Here is a 24,815-nt window from a genome sequence, read left to right as displayed (position 1 = left end):
GTGGCCCCATTGCCGCTTGTTGTGCACATAATACGAGGCTATTGTACCGAGCACGGGCCATATTGTTGCCCACATCTCGGTCGGCACCCTGCCCAACACACCGACCGACGATCCCCTTTCCTTATTTTCTTCCTTGCTTCGCTCGCTACTTTTTTTTTTCGTTGTATTCTTCTTGCTTTCTTCCTCCTTATGATTCCCCTTTATAGGGCAGATTCTCCAGACTGACATCGCGCTCGATCCTTCATAATCCGAATCTATGCGGACGACGAGGCGGAAGGTGTAGAGTTCCTTCGGAGTGACTTTCGAGTTGTTGCGTTTGATATATGGTGTTTTGAAGATGGTTAATTTCTTCTGATCTTGGGAGATTAGTTTGGTGCTACGAATAGACGGTGTTGCTCGTAAGATTGCGTTTGGGTGAGTCGTGGTATGGTAATCGGTAATTGTGTGCAAATCGTTTTGTGGGAAGCGGGCAAAGGTTAAAAGGGTTAAAGGGACGCTTGGATGGTTGGGTCTGGGAAACAGCGTCTCGCGGATTAATCGATTAATTCCTTTTGTTCTTGGCTTGTGTCGTGAATAGGTGACGTTGTTAATGCGATAAGTAGAGGTATGATACTTGGTAATTAGTATGCTATTTTTCATAAAAGCGTCTAGCGATTAACGTACTGACGTATCGATAGTAAATTCTTTAGCGAGAATTATACTCATCGTAGTTACGTGAGTAATAATTACGTAGAATGTTTATTAACGATTGCGCGTAATTGTAAAATTCTATAGACTGAATTATAAACCACGAAAATGGTAACAGTTAAAAATACGATATTAATACATGCGGTGATACTTAAATAGCAAACATAGTAGAATGCATGTACGTTAGACGATGTATATGTAAATATTCTCACGGTTGAAAATGTTCTTTTGTAAACGTTCTCTAGGCTATCAGAATTTTCCAGGAAGTCGCTCGACTTTTGTTCGTGCATGCTCCTAACATCTCCCCACCGAATTCGCGACGCGTGTCTGTGACGCTGTTTGCTATTCTACTGTCGAAAATCTCGACGTTAATACGCGTTACCTTGCTCGAGACGCGTCGTATTATTTGCTAACTGCGTATTATTTGCATCTCGGTTTTCTAATTCTCCATTCACACGTTTCTACGCCACTTTTGATAGCTTCGTTGGATTAAAACGTATTTATCTAATCGTCTATTAAACGTCGTTATAATAAAATTTAATATCTCGTCGAGGCTTCTGCGTACCTTTTTTCTCGCATATTTGAAAGTAAGCTCATTTTACAACACATTTTATTACACATTTTTATATCAAAATATATAGCAAAAGTTTATATTTAAATTTAGTTACTTTAAATAGTTTATTTAAAGTCATTTCTGTTATTCTTTTATTTCAATAAATAATTGGTTCTAATTATTGCAAATTGTTGATCTATCATACCATTTATTTATTTTTTTACAGTTAGTCTTTTTTTCTTTATAAAATATTAGCTGATCGCGTGGTTTAGTTAATAATTTAATAGTTTATTTAAAGTCACTTCTGTTATTCGTTTATTTCAATAAATAATTGGTTCCAATTATTGCAAATTGCTGATTTATCCTACCATTTATTTATTTTATACAGTTAGTCTTTTTTTTCTTTACAAAATATTAGCTGACCGCGTGGTTTCCTTCGAGAGAATAAGAATTGACGATCCATTCGTTAACTAATCATGCAAACGTGTTAATGTTTGCTTGATTCTAACAAAGGCACACGTGTTGCAACATGTATATTCTCTTTTTATTGAAACAATGTCATATCTGATAAATAATTCACAATATTTGTCACGTAACACATAGCATTTGCATTCGCATCGTTCGCGTTCGTTTAATTAAATTTAAATCGATTTAATCTCGCTTCATTTCATTTAATCAAACTATTGTTCTAATTCTGTCGGCATTCGGCACACGTATATTAGATCAAGTTTCTCTGTTAACGATTCAGAGAAGTTTCGGTCGACGTGCACTTTTTACAGCGGAGAATTCGTTCGCTAAAAGTGCAGAGCGTGCTGTGAACGCCTATAGGCGTCACGGTAAATGGGTCACTCGGGCTATGCTTGGATGGAAGCGTGCGATTGTTATCGACTAGCTGAACGTCGAAAGGGTTAGGTCGAACGATACAGCGGGTTAAGTGGATTCGTTACGGTTGCTTTAGATTTTTCACGGTTCATTGCGAATGTCAACTTTGGTCGTGTCAACGCGACACAGCACGGAAAACCGTAGTCCTCGAAATTAGAATTATTCAACGGTATTCACGGATTTATTTAATAATATTTTGCAAACAGTCGAAACGAAATAACTTTATTCTACAGAATAAGATCTGTTATCTGCCAGAGGAGATAAAAAGAATAATTTTGAAAAAGAAAAGTTTTCAATGAATTTTGAGCAACAATTTTTGTGACGTATGAATTTATCTTCTTCGTCAACGCGAGCTTCGATTATAAAAATAATATTTGTCCGATGCTTCTCAGAGTGCGTGCTTATTGCTAATAAATTAGATTTTTATAAGCTCGCGAATAATTTTTTTACTTTTCCTGGAAAACGTGTTTCAGCCGTGTACACCACTTTTGAAACGCTTCTGCGATATTTCATCCATTTTTATCACTTTTCCATTTAATAAGCAACTCTTATATGCACAAACGTACCTGGTCAACCAAAGTAATCTTGAAAACCTCGTGATTTTCTCAGATGAGTTGAGTCGTTAAAAAGTTACATAAATTAGTCTGTCCGATATTGCAGCGAAGAACTGGTGGTAATTATGAACGGATTAAACCATGACGACACAGGAACATTCAGAAACGTTTCATTACATCGGTCGTTTACAAACTAGCAGACAAATATTTATGCGTCCGGATTTAATCCGTTGCCTTCGAACTTGTCACGAGATTTGTAGGGAAACAGCTTGCACTGGAACCTTGACGGATAAATCGGGAAAATCTGGTTATTTCGGAAAAAATATAAAGATAAAGGTATACTGTTTATTGTGGTATGCGGGTACTAAGACGATTCCTGCATAGTAATTACTTTTACGTTCAGACAGACTCACGTCGAGTTCTCACTTTTACGAATCTCGTTATGAATTTCGATAGCTTCTTCATTGGAAGAATATATTTTGTCGTAATATGGATATCGTTCTATTATACGTACAATCTTTTTTAAATATAACAGAATAAGTATAATAAGTAGAATAACAGAAATATAGAATAAGAAATAATTCCAAATTTATTAATAGAGTTCTTGTAAATAATTTGCAAGAAATTAATTCGAAGGAAATACGCCTGACGTGCATAATATTGAAAAACGTACACATAAAACATGCAAAATAAAATAATTCCTATCAGACTGTGGATTTTATGCAAATTCACATCTTCGAACGTATAATTAAAACAGTAAAATTTCGGTAGGAAATTCTTCTACCTACCAAACGCTATAAATAGCACTATACTTTACATATTGTACACGTCTCTTCAAGTTGCGTGTATTTCGTGCAATGGTACACTTTCCTACAATTTCCTACAAACGCGAAAACCTCGTAGTCTAATTATTATAGCATTTAAGAGACGAAACAAAGCACTGTTCAAACTTCATTATACCTCTGCTCACAAGAATAGGAATTTTTGCGTAAACGTTGACCGTGTCTGGTTATAAGAAATGCGAAACTTTGCCAAGGAAATTGCGGATATTCGATAATTTCGTCTATGAAGTAATTAAATTACGACAGCGATAAAACCACGAAGAAACACGTGCACGATTGCACGAGTCATGAAACGATCGTTTTCGTGAGCATCTTCGGATACTCTACTTTTTTCTCCTCTTCGTCTGTCCGTTTTTTCCACCAACTTCATTACCGTATTGGATTAATGACCGGGAAGATGGCCAGCATCGATGTTTCCGACTCGTTTGCGCGGTGAATAATCGGGCATTAAGTCGAACGGATTCTCTTCCTACTCATCAAGGGCCACGGAGGCGGTCTTTTAATCGACTTGGCGTTAACGCCACAATCGCGTAGCAAACACCTGTGAAAGCAAAAAGGGCCGATGCTGTTACTTCTTCACGCCGTTAATGGATGTTTATTTTCAGGACGCGATACCTTTCGGTTCGAATGAGAGCGGCTTCGTGAGTCGAGGATTATTCGGTTCACGTCCGCCATCCACGTCATATGGATAAATGTTAATTCGAACGTGCAAGTCCGTGGAAAGGATCAAACGATGAGATCTCTCGCCGCGATTATTTAAATCACCGATGATGCAAGCGATCGCCGTTGAATCGCTTTGACGAAGGCTAAAGGGTTTACTCTTTGAAGAATTTTTAAAGCTCGTGTCAGTGGATTACGCGTGTCGTGTAATATAGTTACGCTACATCGACGCGGATAATTATAAACTTGATCCTATTTTTAAATTTGTCGATGAAACGTCGAGACAATCTTTGCAGCAATATAATTACAACATGGAAAGAAAAGTTGACAGACTCGTTTGTATAATTTCATATTATTGAGCTGGCAACTAAGTGACCTAATGACAAAATCCGCAATCACTTAGTTGCCAACCCAATATAATGTACAGTAAAACACTATAATTACAACACGAAAAGAAAAGTTGACAGACTCGTTTGTATAATTTCATATTATTTGGCTGGCAACTAAGTTATTGCGGATTTTTCAACACCACCTAATGACAAAATCCGCAATCACTTAGTCGCCAGCCCAATATAATGTACAGTAAAACTGAAGCACAAAAATTGTCTTCTTTTGAAGTTTGCAGAAAATGTAAATTTCTCTCGTTTCTTTTGTATTTTCGGCTGCCAGGAGATGTAAACTCGACGTTAACTTTGTTACGCTTTCATTCAACGTTTAGTGAATTTTCCTTTATTTTTGATTGCTATGTTTCGATTGAATCTGTTAGGTACACTATCCGCTAACTTATTTAGAGTTTCGTTCTGAACATCCGCGGGTTTTAGGGTTTAGTTTTTAAATTCTACGGTGTTCCCTATAGGTGGCTTTCCCTGAACGTAAAATCTTCTCGCTGGAATTCCCCACGGTTCGTCGATGGCGTTCGGATTAAGACACGATGCTGACCATGTTAAATAATTCCATTGCGAAAAAACCACTTTTTTTTACAGTGGCGGTCGTATGAATAACAGCATCGTGTTGTTAAAAAGTTGTCCTTTTGTCTGCCGTTTCAGCGATGAAAGGCAATAATTTGCCATGTCACATGTCCTGATATCCTGCAGCGTTCAATTCACCCTTTGCAAAAATAATTTCACTCCAGGCACGATCAATGCTTTCTTCGAAATATCAAAGAGATAATGCAGCAAATGTGTTTGACCGTTTAATTATACACAACGCCAAATAGCTACGTTTAACATGACAAGGAAACTTATCCACCACATTAACTCTCAATTGAATTTCTAACTCTCGATTGATGTCATTGGGTCACTAATGTTTCTAATATTTTAGAGTTTTATCATTTGTTATGATAATGCGTCGGAAAATTGTATGCGCAACATGTATCGAAGACACAAACATGTTATATAATGAGACACATGTGTGATACTTTGCTATCGTTAAGGTACTTCAGTGTAGACTTGATTTATTTGTACGATCAGACAATGATAAACTATTCATGTCACATATGCGACACTGGGTTCTTACGAACACTATGACGCGTCAGACGTGCGTGAAAAGAAATCTTGCTACACACTGAAACGATAATACCAATAATTAACATTCTTCGAATAAAAAGTCTACAAAGGACGTTGAATCGGTGGATGGAAATTATTGGCATTTAAAGAAGTTTCTATAGAATTCGATCTTAATCGGAATTAAATTCAAGGAAGAAGGATAAATAACGTAAAAAGGATATGAAAAATTAAAAGATTGACTTTTTTTTTGTCTTCAACAAGTGAAGCTTCGTAAACGGAGAAACAGACGAAGGATAAAGAACGTCCTGCTTTCTTTTTTCCAATTTCAATCATGAAATTTCCAAAGAATTACATTTCCTTTTTAATTTTAATCGCGAAATTTCCAAAGAATAACGTTACTTGAACATAAAAGTTGAAATGTCCCGGAACGACGGGTCCACGATTCCTTTGAAGTCGTCCGCAGTCGGACACAACGAGCAGATTTTTCATTCGTAGAACCGGTCGAATTCCGTGGCACGATGGCTGTCAGACGGTGCCTCGATTTAATTATCAGAAGCTGGCCGATTTCCACGTCGTCAAAAATCACTTGTTCGATGCCAGACCTCGATGCTTATAGTGACTTTCACCTGAGCCTCAGATTGAGTGGTAAGACTGTCTCGAACGCTTACGCAACGACGCGTGCAAGGGAACACGCGGCTGGGACATAGTCGCACGAGACCAATTAATCACGAGACGAAAAGAGAGCGAAGGAACCTCCTTTTAAATCGTCGTAACACGCGCGCGATCTGCCAACGGCAATCTGTCGCGGTTACGTAAAATTTACGCGCATGTTGAAGTTTGCATCAATTCGTGTAGCGGGTGGAATTCCTGCTTTTTGCTAATTCACGCCAACTCTTTTATCAAAGCTCGAAGAACCGTTTAGAATCTGCTGGAAATTCATTTTTCTACATTCAATCCTCTCACGAGTCATATCGATCGCAGCTTCCGTGTGATCGCTTTTTAAGAAGTTACTATGATTAGCATTGCGCGTCTTACGAAAAAGAGTCTCGTTCTCGTGAATGAATTTATCACGAGAAGATAGAAGACGTAGTTGCAAGTGACATGGGAAATTTGTAAAGATGATGTCTATAACGATCATTCGTCTACGTATTTTAATTTATGCAATTGATTTATCTTGTGACTGCCGAGCGACTCGTTTATTGGATTGGCAACTAAGTGATTGCGGATTTTGTCAATACCATCTAATGACAAAATCCGCAATCGCTTAGTTGCCAGTCCAATATTTCCAGTCGTGTCTGATCGATTTAACTCGATTTAACAATTGACGCACATTTGGTACATTTTGTATATGGAATTAAATTCATCTTACTGATATCTTGATAAAATTATAGATATTGGGTAATTAAGAAAAATTTCCATATCGTGGCTATAGCAGTGCATACTTCCAAACTTCAACAGTAAAAGATTAAAAGTTCACGGCTATTAGGTACCTCGACACGTTTCAGAAACCAGCGACATTTTTCTGTCACAGCCCGCAAGATCAACTGTGTGAAAGAAAACTCGGACAATAGCGAAAGATCTGTAAGAAGAATCTGTAGGATTCGTGCGAGAGGATCAGTTTGGAAATGGGACGAAACCGTTCTCCATTCAATCGGAATTTAACAGTCCGCAAAGGACGAGACACGCGAAAGAAAGGACAGCGGGTATCACGCGAGGCCCTTCGCTTCGATAAACATCGAAATGACCGCGTGACCTGTTTAGCTCGACTCAATTATGCGCCCCGTGGCCCAGCTACGGGAATTACACCTGCTCTCTGCCAGGATGTCTCAGCGACAGGGTGGCAGAACGAATCGCCGAACGACTTATCGAATCATCGCGGCCGACCAACGGCGAAAAATTATCAGCAAAAAAGGGAAGTAAAAAGAAAAAGACGAGAAAGAGAGAAGGGGAAGAAGGGAGAAAAAGATGGAAAGGAGAGAAAGAGAAGAAAAGAGAAACAGATGGGGAAGAGAAAATGGCAAGTAAAGAGAAAAAATGGAAAAGAAAAGGAAGAAAAAATGTGGAAGAGAAAGATAGAGAGAAAGAGAGAGACGAAGAGGGCTTCGCGGAGGGCTGCAATTTTCGCGGTTCACATTTTTCTCCATCACCGGCGCCCGCGTACCGTTATATTCGCGGTAATCGCGTCTCATCGTTCCCTCGGTCCGGTTCCTCCTCATCGGGCCACCTGCTTCGCGTATACACCGTACGATTCGAATTAACGTCGATGTTGACTGAAAGGTTACTCGTACAACGGTCCCCTGCCGGGGCTGCGTGTTTCTACCTTTAATTTTAACTCTTTCGCCATGTACGACAACGTGGCGTGGTGTGGTGTTCGATGCTGCCTCCTCGACGGTTCCACGCGAACCACCATTGGCTTTTGACGATCGTCACTGCGAAATCGCGCCAGGGATCGACGATCTTTTTGTAGAAGTAGAACGCTCCTAGTTACTAGAAGGCGGATTTTTATGCATTTTGCGGGGAAACTGAAAGATACGAACAAGATGCACAGAATTCGAAGATTATCGTAGAATTAATAACAGAAGATTATCGTAGGACGAGCACGGCCTAAATTCCTAGATGGTAAGAAGACCTATCTTCTTACTATTTCCTTGACTTTTTAATTTTAGTGTCAGCCTACGAGTAATTAAGTGGTATTTTAACATGAAACAGAAAGAAGTAAAAGGAATCTGTTGGGCCTATTAGAAATTTAATTAAACCAAAGAATATTCGAATAGTTTTCAATATGTGTTTATCTTTGAAGCTAGAAGGAATATAGAAGAAATACGTGAGATTCAGAATCAAATGAAAAGATGTTTTCGACGATATGGATATGATAAGAATGTTGATAACGATGTAAATACTGAAGTTTATAATTGTTTCTCTATAAAAGATGGAAGATGTGATCTATCGTGTCTTCGTCTGAAATCTTCGCATAGTGCGATGTAATTAACGAAAGTGAACGTAGAAGGTGAGAATTATTAAAAAATCGAGCGATCGAGATCTGCCACAAGTTGCAGCCTTTCCTTGCACGAGGAATTAGTATTGAAATTACGTGTATCTGCTAGAAATCCCACGCGTCAACACATTACGTGGCGCGTAAAATGGCAAGAAAACTAGCTTTCATCGTATTTAACAAAAATAAATCAAAGATCGCAAGAAAGAATTAGCATTTAAATTATCTATCCTCCTAATTATCTGTATCACTCGTATATAACGTTCGTATAAAATTATCATAACAAAATTCCGTAAATAACACGGTAAAAAAATGGTACAAGCTGCTATCGTAGCCAGCTGGAAAGCAAATTACCGCAGCGGCTAGCGTAACCAATTAACTTCATCCATCTTCCTATCATCTCTATCATTTTTCAAATCATTTTTCCAATCTCATCCCTCGAAGCTTATCGATCCATCGAACGATTAATTAATTGCAAATTGATCACGATGAGAAATTCCAGCTGGAATCAGCTGGATCGCGAATAATACCACCGACTGGCCAGATTATGCGGAACAAGTTGTCCTTGGGGCTCTTTATAGATAAAAAGAAGCTCATAAAACGCTGCACGCTGTCGGCTGATGATTTTTGAAATATCCTCCTTTTTCTTTTCTCTTTTTTCTTTTTAATTTCATTCGCTGGCTGATCGGTGAATCTAAACGAGCAGCGGACTAATTAACAACTGCTACCGGTTGAACGTTGGCCCGATGAAGCACTTGAGCCGCAGGCGCGATCGTTCTCAACTGACGAACGATATTTCTCGTTCCTCGAACACGCGGCGCCACATCTTTTGTAAAAAAAAAGAACACGCCGCCGCTTTCCGCTTCCAATTGCCCCTTCGACTCCTCCTCTTTCGTCCATTAGCGTTTCGAGTCTTAATTATCCCGACGTTTTCTTCCTTAGTTTCCCCATTAAAAGAATATCCACGCGGCCAAACGCAGACTTTAGGCCGGTTAACACCGGGTATATGGATAAAAGGTTAATTTGTTGAGGGATGTCTTTTCTCCGATGAGCGATACGGGGGTTGAGTCGAGTTTACGTATCTTCGAGGAGATCCAAGCGATTTGTAATTTGATGATGTAGACAGAAAACGATGACACGGTTTGAGGGAGTAGAAATAACACGTACGTTATAGCTCGTAAACGCAGCGACACTTTGGTCGATTTTGCAGGAACAGTATGCAGAAATTAACGATGGATTGGTAATTAGAAGCAACACTTGCTATCTTTTTTTTTTTTTTTTTTTTTGAATCACCAGGATATAAATCTAAATTGTATATATCAAAAAGTATTGCAATAATAAATATCATTGGTTACATAAACATCGAAATCCTTTTTATCAATTTAGAAGATCATTTTCAACCAGTTTTCCGGTTGGAGAATTGCAAAATCTGACCACGAAGAGTTTGTCACGTAAAATTAATGATAAAAAGGGACTAGCTGAGCAATAATTTAACTTGACTGTGCTTTTATAATTTTGTAGACTTTTATTCACGAAAATGATTAAGTATAATATTACAATGAAGTAGCGAAGTTAAAATAGTTGTTCAAATCACGGCCAAACTGTACACAAGCCTCAAGACTAGTCTCATGGTTTTATATGTGGCTTGCAGTTTTTATATGTTGCGTTTGTAGGTGTTGAGGGGCAAGGCGAGGATCCTGATCGCCCTACGTAATGGGGAAAGTGTAATGTTGGGCCACGTGCAAAGGTCAAGTCAAAACCTAATGGCTCGCTGTCAGGTAGTATGGAATGGCGTGGATTTGGATATTGTCGTTGTCACAAGTTCGTCGAGTAACAAAATAGTTCTATTCCACCATAGTAGAGCAGAAACATTAATTAAAAGAATTGGAAACATTTGTAATTCATAGAATAAAAATACGTTACAAATATTCGTATTATATTCTCAGATATAAATATTACGAATATTAAACGCTTTAAGTAAAACTAGTTCGTCGAGTAACAAAATAGTTCTATTCAACCGTAGTAGAGCAGAAACATTAATTCAAAGAATTGGAAACATTTGTAATTCATAAAATAAAAATACGTTACAAATATTCATATTACGTTCTTAATTATAAATATTACGAATACTAAACGCTTTAAGTTAAACTAAATAAAAAACCCTATCCTTCAACAATGCGAAAAAATCGAAGGGAAACAGAACGTTCTTTCTCCGCGATTGTCCCAATCACGTGAAACCCTGTGCAACAGCTTGAATAGAAGTAAAGGGGCGAATCTTGTAACCCGTAGCGAATGATTTAACGCCCCCACCCTGGTGTAAGCCGGGTGCGTCGCCGAAATTAGGCTCGAAAATCATGACACGTCCCCTCGACGATTGCTCGTTTGCACGGAGGGTTGTTCGTCCTCATTCCGACGCACAGGTGGTGTGTCTCCGTTTCGTGGGAACCGGTCGATCGGAGTCTTCCCGTGTTGAAACGGCCAGAACTGACGAAGGGCCTCGCAGGCCTTCCATTTCCCCTCCTGCACGACTATCCACCCCGTGGCGAGGGGCCAGAAAAGCCTCACAAGTGTGTCGTATAGCCGCCTTGAATCGGGCCCATTCTTCTCTTCGACCGTTTGCCTTCGTCGGGGTCTCCTTTTGATCGAGATGGACGCGGGGGCATGTGCGTTGGTTAGAGGGAGGGAAAAAGCTGCGTGCTGTGCGTGTGCTGCTCGTGTGCTACGCTTGTGCCGCGGTTCACGCACGCATGCCACGACTTGGGCGGTTGTTCGGTGTCTATGGTTGATTCGGCTGGCTCCAGAGTTTCGAAAGACGATTTTTGGCAGCCAGAGCTGACGAAATCGTTATTTCTTAAACAACGAAACAAATTTTTGGTTTCTTAGATTTTATTACACAGGTACATGCGGCTGTATTACGAAGAATCGAAAATTCCAATGGAAAGTTGCAAAGATACTGCTTGTCAGATTTTACATTCCAATGTATTTATAACTTTGGAATCGATGTACGAATAGATTATTTATTATTTATCGACTTTTGTAAATCTCTGCGAACTGCGAAACATGAAATATCTCAAAAAAATTGCAAGGGCCATTTCAAGCTATGCACTCATGAAGAGGGCGACACGTTGGAAAAAGAACCGAGGAACCTTATAGTTGTACCTTATAGTAAAAAGCAAGGACGAGAAATCGTTGGAAAAAATGAAAAAATATTGTCCGATTGCAAAGGCGATATTTGCAAACGACGGGCTACTTACATCCTGTTAGACCGCGATATTCGACGCGTCTCAAACGAACCAGCGCCATTTGCCACGCTCTAAAATAACGTCTCTTATAAACCAGCTGACAAGCTTGCAAAATAACACACCATTAGCTGTACGTGTATATATGTACGTATCAACGAAAAATCGTTAACATTCTTACGAGCTGGAATACAGTCGTTAAGAACTTCCGTAAACTGGCTACTTTGCCGCTTATACCGAAGGAGGAGCTGCACGATATTCATCGACAGCGCCAGCCTGGCCGAATTTGTTATCTGAATCGAGCGTTCTCGCTTCTGGAACTAATGGAGCAGCGATAAAAGGAAGCTGCAAGCGATATCGAACGATCTGCGTAAGGAACGGCGGCGGTATTTATCGATCGTAACGCGAAATTCCAAATATTTGGTGCATCGAGCCACCTTGGGTTTCCTCGCTTCATTTTTGTCCCGTGGGTTTCACCGGTAATTCCAAGTGAACGGAAACCAGTAACTGAAAGAGTAGCGTTGGGAATGATACTTTTCACCAAAATCACTCACAGTAGCTACGAGAAGCATTTCTACATGCTCTTAGCTTCCGATAAAACGCTCTTTCGTCCAGCGTCGTTTTATCCTCGTAGAATTCAATTTCTATAGCCACGCGAATCGATAATGATCTGTCAGACGACGTGGAATTGTAAATGTTGCAGTGAATTCATATAATTGTGAACATACGTACACGTGCAATACATTTTGTAGACTCTGTACGCTAATGGACTAACTTACTTTTGTCGCTGAGTGTAACTTTTTATACTCAAGTTATAACTGGACTGCAGACATTTATACAAATTCAGACTTTCACGAGTATACGGTGGCGAATGGAAAGAAGTTTGAGATTGACGAACAGGAACTTTGGTCATTTTTGTAGTAAAAGCTTTTTTATTCCACCGACGATAGCCATCTATTCTGCGATACGTATTGTACGTGTATTTGTTCATTGCTCTTGTTAAACGTAGATCCATTTTGCAAAATTATGGTGTCTTATACTTTTTGTTTTATAAACTTTCTTTCATGGATCAGAGTTTCATTAAAAGAATGCAATGTTGGGGAAAATTATTTTTCCTGGTCGACGATACAGAGAGTAATATATTTGGAATATTTCATTGTAATTAAAAAAAAAAAAGTTTTTGCATCTTCAAACTTTCTATAAATGTATAAATACGTAAAAAAATTGTGCAAAAATAAATGGTAACATGTAAATGGAAAATAAGATGAGGATCGAAGCGTAAAAATTGGTGGATCGTGACAGGGTTAAGTATCAAATTGTTCGATTGTCATCGATACGTATCGCATCAGTCCCATCACTACCGGCCACTTATACAATTTCGACGTTGCCCCGGCCCACATCCCACTGAAAATATAACATTTCCGAACGAAATTTGCATACACTGTAGCCTCGGAGCGACAGACGCCCATTCGATAAACTTTTCGTTTTAATAAACCGTGCAATTGCCCTCGGGGCTGACTCATGTTCGATGTCTTTTAGTCTTATACGGTAGAAAAAATGGATACACAGTTGGAAAATGATCGGTTTGCACGGTGGTTTTCGTTATTAATATTGTTCCGCGCTGTTGGATAAATTAGCGGTACTATATTGCCGTTGATTAATAGTTATTACTGTTATCGATGGAATCGATTTCTTTTTTCTCATCGTCCGTCGATTTCGGATCGTCCATTTGTCCTGAATTCGTATCGGTATGCGTATATTATAGTAATTTGCGAAAGAATCCAAAAGTACATAGTATTATTCTTAACCTCATGACGTTTTTGTTTCGGAGTTATCAGGTAAAAAAAAAAGAGGTGAATAATGTTTTTTTTTTCTGTCGAGCGAAATTGAGCTTGTTTATGTAAATAATAATTGCCTTGTTGGCATTGTTTAATATAATCTGCTATTTCGATGTGGTAGATAGGTTTTGTGGAAAAATTTTACGAAGAAACATTAATATTAAACGATTATTGATCTTAGACATTAAAATTCCATGTAGATAGTAAATAAATCTCGTTGTTTTAGGTAAATCTTTAATTTTGTAATAGCGAATTTGAAAAAGTAAATAATTATCCTGAAAATTATTTTGTTATTTGGCTATCGAATAAAAATAAACCTTTAAGTTTCCCTTTTACTGAAACATAACATTTCACTAAATAATATCTGATTCTAATCTGTCAACTGTGTTAGAAAAATAAATTACGTCAGAATATGTGTACTTGATAGTCGTGCATAATATTTCCATATACTTAACACTAGAACTACCACACCAGACAAATTCACTGGATTTACAATTTTATTTTAAAATTCCTACTTCATGTTACATCTTTTCCCACAATGATGTAATGACTTTTGCAACGATAACTAAAAGAATAATATAATGAATTTTATTTTGTTTTTATGTATTCAAACTGAAAATAATTTTGTATCAAGGCTACTTATACCAACACCAGTGAAAATGACTGGTACTTGTCAAAGTGTAAAAGGGTCCTGCAATCTGTTCATCGAAGCCCAATTAATCAGTTTCCTCGTTTTCTACAACTTCCCACACGTGTTTCAAGTTTCTACCGCGTGTCATTCGATATGACGATATCGGTTATCAGGAAAATTCCGGATCGATCGCTAGATCGCTAGATGATAACGCTAGAAATACCACAGCAGTGAAGATGACTGATTCTACGATTTTATAAATTTGTCAACCCTCGTTTAGGGATCATGGACCCAGATGAATTAACAATACCAAAAATGTACTACAAAACATGGAATTGCTTCTGTAAGAAACTAATAAATCAATAAATATAAAAATATTCTATTATTAGGTATTTTTTAAAGACCAGTCATTTTCACTGGTTTTGGTAGAAATAGCTTCGTGTTAACTATCGGTAGTTCTAGTGTTAATCTGTCGACTCATTGTCGTTTCATTGACGATTCTCTCTCTCTCTCTCTTTCTCTCTCTCCTTACCAACCTCATTATTCACCTAGAAACTTCACACGCATAACGCACAATGTTTACCACGACATTAAATATCAAGTAATATCTGCACGTGTTACTGAAAATATGAAAAATTAATCTTCGATGCATTCTTAGGATCATGTTTTATTTATAACGGACATTCAATTATTCATAATATAATTCATAATTATGCCGGATGTTAAACCTAACCCCAATCATGTTTCATTTATAACTGATATTCAATTATTCATAACATAATTCATAATTATGCCGGATGTTAGAATATCATCTTTTATAAGCAAAGAAGCTTACATTTTCATGTATTAGGTCGTCCGGAAAGTGCCTTTCTTTCGCAAACGTGTTTTTTACAACAGTGCACCTTCATACAAACGTGAAACCAGGTTTATATCAATAGAACGAAATGGATCGTACGTAATTCGACAAAATAATATAAAACGAAAAACGTTGTGCGTCTATTATTTCCTCATAAAACGAAAGAATCTTTTCGGGCAACTTAATAATTCACATACACACACACCGATCCACGAAAATGCTTTGACGCTGGTAAACACCGTTTATGAATATGCGCGTCACGTGTGTCATATAAAACACGATTATATTGGTGTCTAGTTTGAAACAGATCTGAAAGTTAGAGGATATTTAGTACAGCTACATATTTTCAGCAGAGATCAGAAAATGTAAATGCAAATGAGATTAATCCATTAATAAATTAGCTACAATTTTCGTTCAGCTGTTCGTTTTTACATTTGCTATAAATATGCTGTAATTGCTATATAAATTTTCAGGTTGACTTCAGATTTGATCAATAAAATCAGGACAATCGCCATAATGAAATTTCTTGATGTTCGAATATAACACATACACACAATATAGACGTAATAATTTTCTATGATAAATGTTGAGATACTTTTATGAGCCATATACGTATGCTAGGAAAGTGACACAACTCGAAAACATAACTTTTCCACAAACTGGAAAGAACAGTTATTAAAAATAATAACACGTTACTTTGTTAATCACATTTATCAACACGTGGCGTACGTAACTCTCGTAAAACAGCACCAGGTGTCATTTTTTACTATAAATTTATGGTTGTAAGCAACTATAAAGTGATAACTTGAGAAGCAGATTTTTCAAGTCGTCTCACCTTTTCAAAGAAGATGCGACGTGTCATAATAATCCGGACAAACATAAATCGCCGTCATTAAATCGAACCAAGGATATTCTCTTGTCCCTTGGCGAAAAATTACTCGAAATTAATTTGCTCTATTTCCGATCTTATCGATTCAATTGTACATCTATTTGCATATTTCCTACTTTGCATATAAATATTTCGTCGGATCTCTTTTCCCACGGACTACTTGTATCAAGTATTATCAGCCGTAATTACCAAAGTAGATTGAAATTTAATTAATAATTATACAAGATAAAACGAAGGTTATAATTGACATGCAATCACGCATCTTTCAATTTGCTCGATATTCACTGTCGTATCGTGAATCACCGTTGTTACAGATAATTTAAAGGGAAGGCCTGTTGCTTCGATGTGTACACGGCTGTTCTTTCTTTTTTTTTCGAGCAAGACAAACTGTAAAAGAAGATAATTTTTAAGTTTCGAGACTTATTACATAGTAATAAGTGATTATTATATGGTTATTAACCGCCATAAAAATTTGGGAGGTACATGGCCCGATTATTCTTAAGATATTGTTCTGGCCTCCTGGCCTACAACTGAAATTAAAAGTAATAATAAACATTCGGTTTTATGAATACAAGCTGTTAAACGAAGGTTTTGCGACTAATTTTCTATGGTTAATATTGTAACTCTTTCAGATAATATCCTTGGGCTTGTGCAGAAACGATTTTATAAGTACAACGTTCCACAGAAATTTCGTTAACTCTCGACTATTTCGCAAATACGTATTATTCGAATTTTTGTTAGCGCGTCATTTTCTTTGTATTTCTTCGCGTTCCTTTTCAATTTTCTCCCATCGTGTTACATTGCAAATAAGAAAATAAATGGAACTATATTATGGATCGTTAGGATTTATCCAAACAATAGCTCGCTCTTCGTTGTCTTTCAAATCGCTCGAAAATTTAATCGAATTATAATGGAAAATCGGTGGACTGATTTTCAGAAAAATTTATCTGCAATGTTTCTTAGTAAAGAGGAAATGTCAAAACGTAAGTACGCGAATTCAGGGAATTCGTCAGTTGCTGACTATACAATATTAATAAATAAATTAATAATAGTACTAATAATAAAAGAATATATTTTATATCTCGAGACAGAGGAAAAAATTCAGAGGTAGAATACATAAAAAAAAAGAAATAGCACTCGGTGTAAAATCGAAAGATTAAATCTTTCTGTCTACAGTTGAAAGAAAGATATATTTCCATCATACGTTGTAACAATTCAAATATATGCAAATATATGCACACGCTTCGCATAAGTATGGAATTATGTGTTTTTTGAACGATTAGAGATAGAAAATAATATTGCAGAGAAAACTTAAACGCCACGAAAAATTTAACTAAAAATATCGAAATTTCCGTGCAAGAATGCTGCGAGTACGTACTAAGCAATATTACACAGTGAATAATTGGCAATCACTCAGCGTTTGTAATAACAAAGTTCCACGACGCCTGAAGCTATAACTCAAGCGGTTAAAAGAATCGATAAAATCAAGGAAAAAATTAATATGCGAGCCTCGTAAAATTTTCATCGTAATACAGCACGTTAGAACACGGAACCTGATTCCGGGTATGATCCGGGCAAAGATTTATGCAGCATAATTAAACAGATGGCCGATGAATAAGCTCTCTCTTACGAACAGAAGGTTTATCAACGATTTCATTTCTCAGTGTTATATAAAAGCTTCCACTTGTAAACACATATCGCTCGTTTTTCAATGCTTTAATATTCCACCTGCTCGATCGTCGCTCATTTCAGATGGATCAAAACAACGGCAAACCAACCATCTTTTTTAACTTTCGCCTACCTCTTAACTTTTAGATGTGTCGAGAATGACTGTACGACAATGATATTCTATTGGGTTGGCAACTAAGTGATTGCGGATTTTGTCAATACCCTCAATGACAAAATCTGAAATTACTTAGTTGTCAAACCAATAGAATTGAACCCAAAATCCAAAATATTGATATTCAAATATTTTCACCAGCCACTGTATATGTATTGGATTGCCAACCCAATAGAATTCAATCCAAAATCCAAAATATTGATATTCAAATATTTTCACCAGTTACTGTATATATATTGGGTTGGTAACCCAATAGAATTCAACCCAAAATCCAAAATATTAATATTCAAATATTTTCATTAACCACTGTATATGTATTGGGTTGCCAACCCAATAGAATTCAATCCAAAATCCAAAATATTGACATTCAAATATTTTCACCAGCCACTGTACATGTATTGGATTGCCAACCCAATAGAATTCAACCCAAAATTCAAAATATTGATATTCAAATATTTTCACCAGCCACTGTATATGTATTGGATTGCCAACCCAATAGAATTCAACCCAAAATCCAAAATATTAATATTCAAATATTTTCATTAACCACTGTATATGTATTGGGTTGGTAATCCAATAGAATTCAACCCAAAATCCAAAATATTGACATTCAAATATTTTCACCAGCCACTGTATATGTATTGGATTGCCAACCCAATAGAATTCAATCCAAAATCCAAAATATTGATATTCAAATATTTTCACCAGTTACTGTATATATATTGGGTTGGTAACCCAATAGAATTCAACCCAAAATCCAAAATATTGACATTCAAATATTTTCATCAGCCACTGTATATGTATTGGGTTGGCAATCCAATAGATTCAACCCAAAATCCAAAATATTGACATTCAAATATTTTCATCAACCACTGGATATATATTGGGTTGCCAATCCAATAGGATTCAACCCATAATCCAAATTATTGATATTCAAATATTTTCATATTTGAATATTTGTACATCTTCTGATGAATATATCGTGTGCGTTATGCGAAACATTTTGAAATTTCATAATCGCTGTAACGAGACACGACTGCCACAATTGTACGAACCAAATGCGAAACCAAATTGGAAATGTAAATAAAAATTCAAAATATCATATAACTTTAATACGGTTAGCCTTCTCGTGTTTAATGTTCTCTATACAATTACGTGCTACAGACTCTGTCAGTCTAAGAAATTTGATTTATTAGAAAACCATCGTTGGGAACTGTTCAGTTCAGCGCAGTCCCTTAAGAAGGTCGGTTATTTAATTATGCATCAGCCTCGTACAAACCCACGTATCTGTACGATACACGAAACTGCTCTTTCTCTGTCCTGAAAAAATTCGTTGCTGAAAGGTTAAAGGAAGCTTATCGGCGCCAGATATCAAAGCGACCGCACACACAGAATTCAAGCCACCGAATCCAAAGCGAGTAATCCCGTCAGCAAGGGTGGCGGTCGAGTGAACCGTGCACGGACCAAGAATTTCATAAGGCGTCCCCCTGAAGAGTGGAAGGATTAGAATATACGCTGTCTCGAGTCAGATGAAAAGAAAAACCGGACAGCCGACGGTGTGTATACGGTTTGGATTCCAAGCGTACGCGCACGCATCGCCGAGAATCCGGTTGGTCACGCATCCTGTCCACGCCACGGTGGTTTCCTTTTGTCAGGCAAATTGACGATGCGAGCCGCGACACGTCCTCCAACGGCCTCGAGAAAACAACACATGCCTTCACACCGCGGGTTCCCATAGCCTCACCACGGTGGCATTGTCCACGAGGCACGAGCTCTGCCTCGCCTTTCCTTGCCTTTTCTCCTTCGATCGACGTTCGCGGTGCCGTTCCCTTCCGCTTTCGACTCCTTCCATCTTCTTCTTTTCCTAATTCTCCTTCCTCGTCTTCTTCTTCTCGTCTCTCGTTTATCCACGTTACACGCGGCCACAACTCTTCTTTTTCTTCCTTTTCATTCTGACGACTTTGGCTCTGATGTTCGATGGTGTTGGTGCGTTAGGTTCGTGCACGGCTGGTGCACGTACCACGAGCCACTACGGACCCAGCTATCGATGTTCCGTGAATTACAAGTGGAGTCTCGATGCTTTCAATGCGTTTAATGATTTATCGATTTTCGGGAGGGGGAGGAGAGCAGGAGGAGGCACGTTTTCGTAGAACTGAAGTTTTCGATTCGGTTCGAGGAGGTGGAAAGGCAGCTGGGAATTTTCGCTGGAATTTAAGAGATCAGAAAATTCTCACTTCCATCTTGATCTTATTGCGGTAGTAAAGGGAATCAGTATTTTTCACTGAAACTGAAACGAAAAATCATGCATGTAGGAACGATACAGTGTAATCGTGAATCCAAGTATCAGAAAGGAACAGTCATTTGTAGATTAATATTTCGTTTACGATCTTACACTGAAATTATCCGACACGGTGTAGATGGAGGTGAAAAAGTAAGTCGAAAATGTAGATCAACGATACGTACTTGCGCATATTTCTTATTTGCATCTTACTTTATATAACATTTCCAAGCGTTTCATCGACATTTAATATATTTTTCCGTTCAAATAAGAAACATATCGCGTAGCATTTTCTTAAAACGGTGGCCTTAACAGCGATGAAAAATCTGATAGTCAGTGACTATGTGCAAGCGCTTATACATACGAAATTCGTTGCATTTCCAGTTTATGCATTCGAATAAATAACACGAATGCAAAATATTCTTTCTTTTTTCCCATTGATTGACGTCAACGGATATTTCTTTATATCATTTTACCAAGTTGTATTTAGTGAAATTCATCGAGATGCAGAGCTCAGATTTGTCTCGTAGTTTTACGAACCGAAGTGCATCATATGCCTGACGAAGTAGCTTCGTGTAATTATTACTATACACGCGGTATAATTATTACTATACGTCGTTGAACAATTACAGCTTAGTGGATTTCGAGAATCGAAAGGTCGATTTAAACGATGGAATGTTTACGACTGTCTAGGAGTTCCGAGAAAAATTCCAGAATAAGATTTGTAATTTTCTGAAGGACAAACAGAATCTATCGATTTAGAAAGTACGTGAAACATGCGAAATGTTACAGAGTCAAACGTTTACAATCGTTCGCTAAATGGAAAATAAATAAATAACAAATAAATCATTTGACTGTTGGGTTAAAAAATTGTATCAAACTTCTTTCATATCGGGTACTCTAACGCTATGAACGCTATTATTATATGTATTATTTATGTATATTGTACATCATGTTATATTGTATTATAATAAATTATTATGTTATGTTATATTAACTATAAGCATTCGATGAGAAAAAAATAATAATGCGAATTAGGTTGAGAAATTTGATCATACTTCTTTCCCATTGAGTATTCTGCGATCTTGGTTTTAGTTTTCTGTTTGTGAATATTAGTTTCGCGCCATGTACAATGTTCGTGCCACTAAGATTCCAAGAATATCGGAGTTACAGTCGATTATGGATGAAGAAAATTATGAATTGGGAAATCCAAGATTTGCTTGACGAGATGCAAAACTATGCTTTGGAAAAAATTCTTAGCGCTGTTTACCGTCGGGAATTATAGCATCATAAATTCTTTGATCGAAAGAAGGTTTGGAAAAATATTGAGTTTACATGAAAATGCAGTAATTGATCTACATTGTATAGACACATAATTTATACGAAACAAACGTCTGACAGATAGATGGAAAATGACGCACAAGATGGACAATTTATCATTACGAATATAATAACAATGCTGCTTCTATAAATAAATATAAATAATATAAATATATTTTTGTTGAGTAAATCGAACTTAATCCGATCTTGAAGAAAGTAAATATAACGTGAACATGGAACTCCTAAAATTACAAAACTGCTTCGTAAACACTTTACACTCATCGATGCCAAATCTTTTTTTATCGCTGATTAATTTTCAAAAACAGACTCCACGTAATTTTCCTTTCGTGAATGGACCGGTTCGCGACCTATGGACTGGCAAAAATTTCATTACGCGTGTCCTTGAACGTGTGTAAATCTCTTCAATGTCCAGGAAGGAAGGAATGAGTCACGGTGTTTGAAAAAACGTCAAAGAGGAAAGTATAGATCGCGTCGTCGAACTTACCGCTCGTAAACAGGAAGCCGCTGATTGTCCAGCCACAGGAAGAACACGTGCAATACTACGTGGAAACACGGTGGATAAATGAAAAATCGAAAACTCTCTGACTTGCTTGCAGTGTATAACAACGAACAATTTCTGACATTTCTAACAATAAAATCCAGTTATCATACGCCTTTACCTTGAGAAGATGCGATAAAGTACCAGCCAACGCATGCAAAGTATACTTTCTTTCACATGAACTTAATTCCATTGTTCCAAAGTATGTAAAAGATTCGTTAAAAAATATTCGATTAACATTTGGAGATTTACGAGTGGGACAATTTTCGGTAGAAACTGTATTTGTAGATTACGTTACACGGCTCGTGTAATGTGTCTATTAGTAATCATTGCACAAGTTACATAAATAGATAAAAAGAAAAAAGGTGTTAATACAGTTATAACATACGAAGAATTATGTTTATTCATCAGCACAATCTCGTAGATAACTGTTACGATGAGTAAAGACAGCAAACTGGTATTTCTCTTACGTACGTCGTTTCATAAGTAGAATAGTCTGTTGTGGTACAGACCACTCGCAGTTGACACCGTGTTACGTTTCCAACTCGTTTCAACCATCAGAAACCAAACGCTTACGTGTTTCATCTTCGATTAAAATATAGTTACTTTATTAGAAATAACAGAGTTTCAAGTTTTTATTGATCGATTAATTGGAAGTAAAATTTGCCCATTGTTTTAACGAAAGTAAGTGATACTTTAATATGAAATATGCGAGTGTTCCGAGAAGAAACGAATAAAATATTCATCGTTGGAATGAGATAAGAGGAACGTGCGAACAAGTTGGAGTAAGTAAACCAGTTGGAAATTTGTATTAATAAAATTACTCGAAAACAAGCAAGACGCTCGAAACAAGGCGACGTACTGTTTAAAATTTCGTTTGTCAAATATTTTCTTTAAATAATACTCGACGCCGTGTTTCTATTTGCTCCGGTTTATTCGCAGAAGCTGAAGTTGAAAGACGGGATGCCTTCATCAAGCCGCGACGTTTCTTGCCGGACGCGGAAAACGCGTTTATGCACGGTGAACGTTCGTTCCCACAGACACGTATTCGAAGTGTTTGGCTTTCGATTTAACGGCCGGGCAAAAAATCACCGGCTAATCGCGCCGTTCTCTAAGATCCACGACACGCCCACGGCTTCTCTTTTTCCGCCAGCTTCTCTCGATCGAATTTTTTCCCTTGTCTCCGCGATCGAACAAGACAGAGCCCTTCTCTGCCTCTTCGTCTTCGTTCGAGATCCATGGCGGTGTAGTTTTTGCTTGTTGACCTTTGCGATCGTATAAATATTAATACAACCATGAATCGGTCGTAAAACGACCAACGAGTTTTTTCAATAGCCACGGTAATGAATATTTGTAGACTATGATCTCTTGAAGGTAATTTGATACACAGCTAACGCGTATAATTTATTATTATCTTTTGTATAGGAAGAGTCATGCTTGTTGTTTTTCATACGAAGATCGCAGTAGAAGCATATGCTAAGCACATGCTTTTGTCGATTTTATGAATTTGATGTCACTTTGTGTTTATCAATGGTTCTGACACGAAACGTACACAGGCTGGAAAAAACGTGCAACTATTTGTACACACGTTTTATGGACGTCTTATGGAGGGAAGATGCAAGAGCGGGGCGATTAATTGCAATCGAAGGAAATAATAATTCGATCGGCATCGTTGTTTTTGTAAATTTACAGTTTATGTAATAGCTAGTAAATTTACAGTTTATGTAACAATTAGTTTTTAATTAGTTTTAGGAGAATCAGTGTGGCTGTACACCGTACACACACAGTACGTATCCTTATCTTCTAACGAAACTATCTTTCTTTCAGATTTTATATTTCATTCGCGTAGAATCAAGTTTTTATAATCGTACGAAAGTACCATTAAATGATGTTAAATTTATTATAATCGGGTCTAATTAATTAGTACGTGCAATTGAAATAATAAATGCGATTGCGTACAGATTCTGCTTGCAGCCAGCGTAACATACCAATAAAATGAAACGATTGAGAGAAAAATCATGAACAGTGGAAACGAACACGTTCGCGGTTCTAGCGTTAAAACTCCTTCGTGTTCCTACAAATTTCGACTATTTCGATTTCTCCAGAACACGTCTGTAACACGATCGAGAAACGATGTTCACGTTGTAAGGTCGATGCGAACGCCTACTTTTGCAAGTGCTTGCCTGGCCCGGAATTGTTCTCACGAATTTCTGGGACTCGCCCGGAGAATATCAATGAGCCGAAGGACCACACGATGCGCATACCTATAGCCTGGCGCATTTTTGTACACTCGTAGCGTTCGCGTTTCGAGGAATCGTCGATGGGACCATCGCGGCTCCTAACCCTTTCATGTGTGGCTTTTCGAGTTTGAAGAAACGTGCTCCACCTTGTCGACCATTGGAACAGCGAACCGTTCGAGGAAGAACCGTAGCTGAAGAAAGTGATATACATTTGAATAATGCATTCTGTTGCAGATGTATCTTTTTTTTCAACTTTCAGGAAGAAAGTGTGTCTAGACGGGTCCATGTGAATCGTCGTTTTCTCGAATGACATTCCAATTATTTAATTATCGCGTGCTGTAGAAATGACTACGATTTATTGAAAGTACTTTCCATTATTTTTGCCCATACAGTTACGAGGAAAAATAGTTGAAGTATGAATTAAGCAGTTTACTAATTGACATAACGCGA

General features: G+C 37.5%; 1 protein-coding gene across 9 annotated transcripts in view; it reads right to left on the bottom strand.

The window, feature by feature from the left end:
• The window catches only part of LOC126923558 (tubulin monoglutamylase TTLL4-like), a 239,449-nt gene that overhangs the window by 24,487 nt on the left and 190,147 nt on the right, over window positions 1-24,815 (bottom strand). The gene's annotated exons all lie outside the window — the stretch shown is intronic.

Source organism: Bombus affinis, chromosome 13, assembly GCF_024516045.1.
Source record: "Bombus affinis isolate iyBomAffi1 chromosome 13, iyBomAffi1.2, whole genome shotgun sequence".
Lineage (NCBI taxonomy): Eukaryota > Metazoa > Arthropoda > Insecta > Hymenoptera > Apidae > Bombus > Bombus affinis.
Note: the sequence above shows the minus strand (reverse complement) of the source record. Positions and strands in the feature narration are given on the sequence as shown.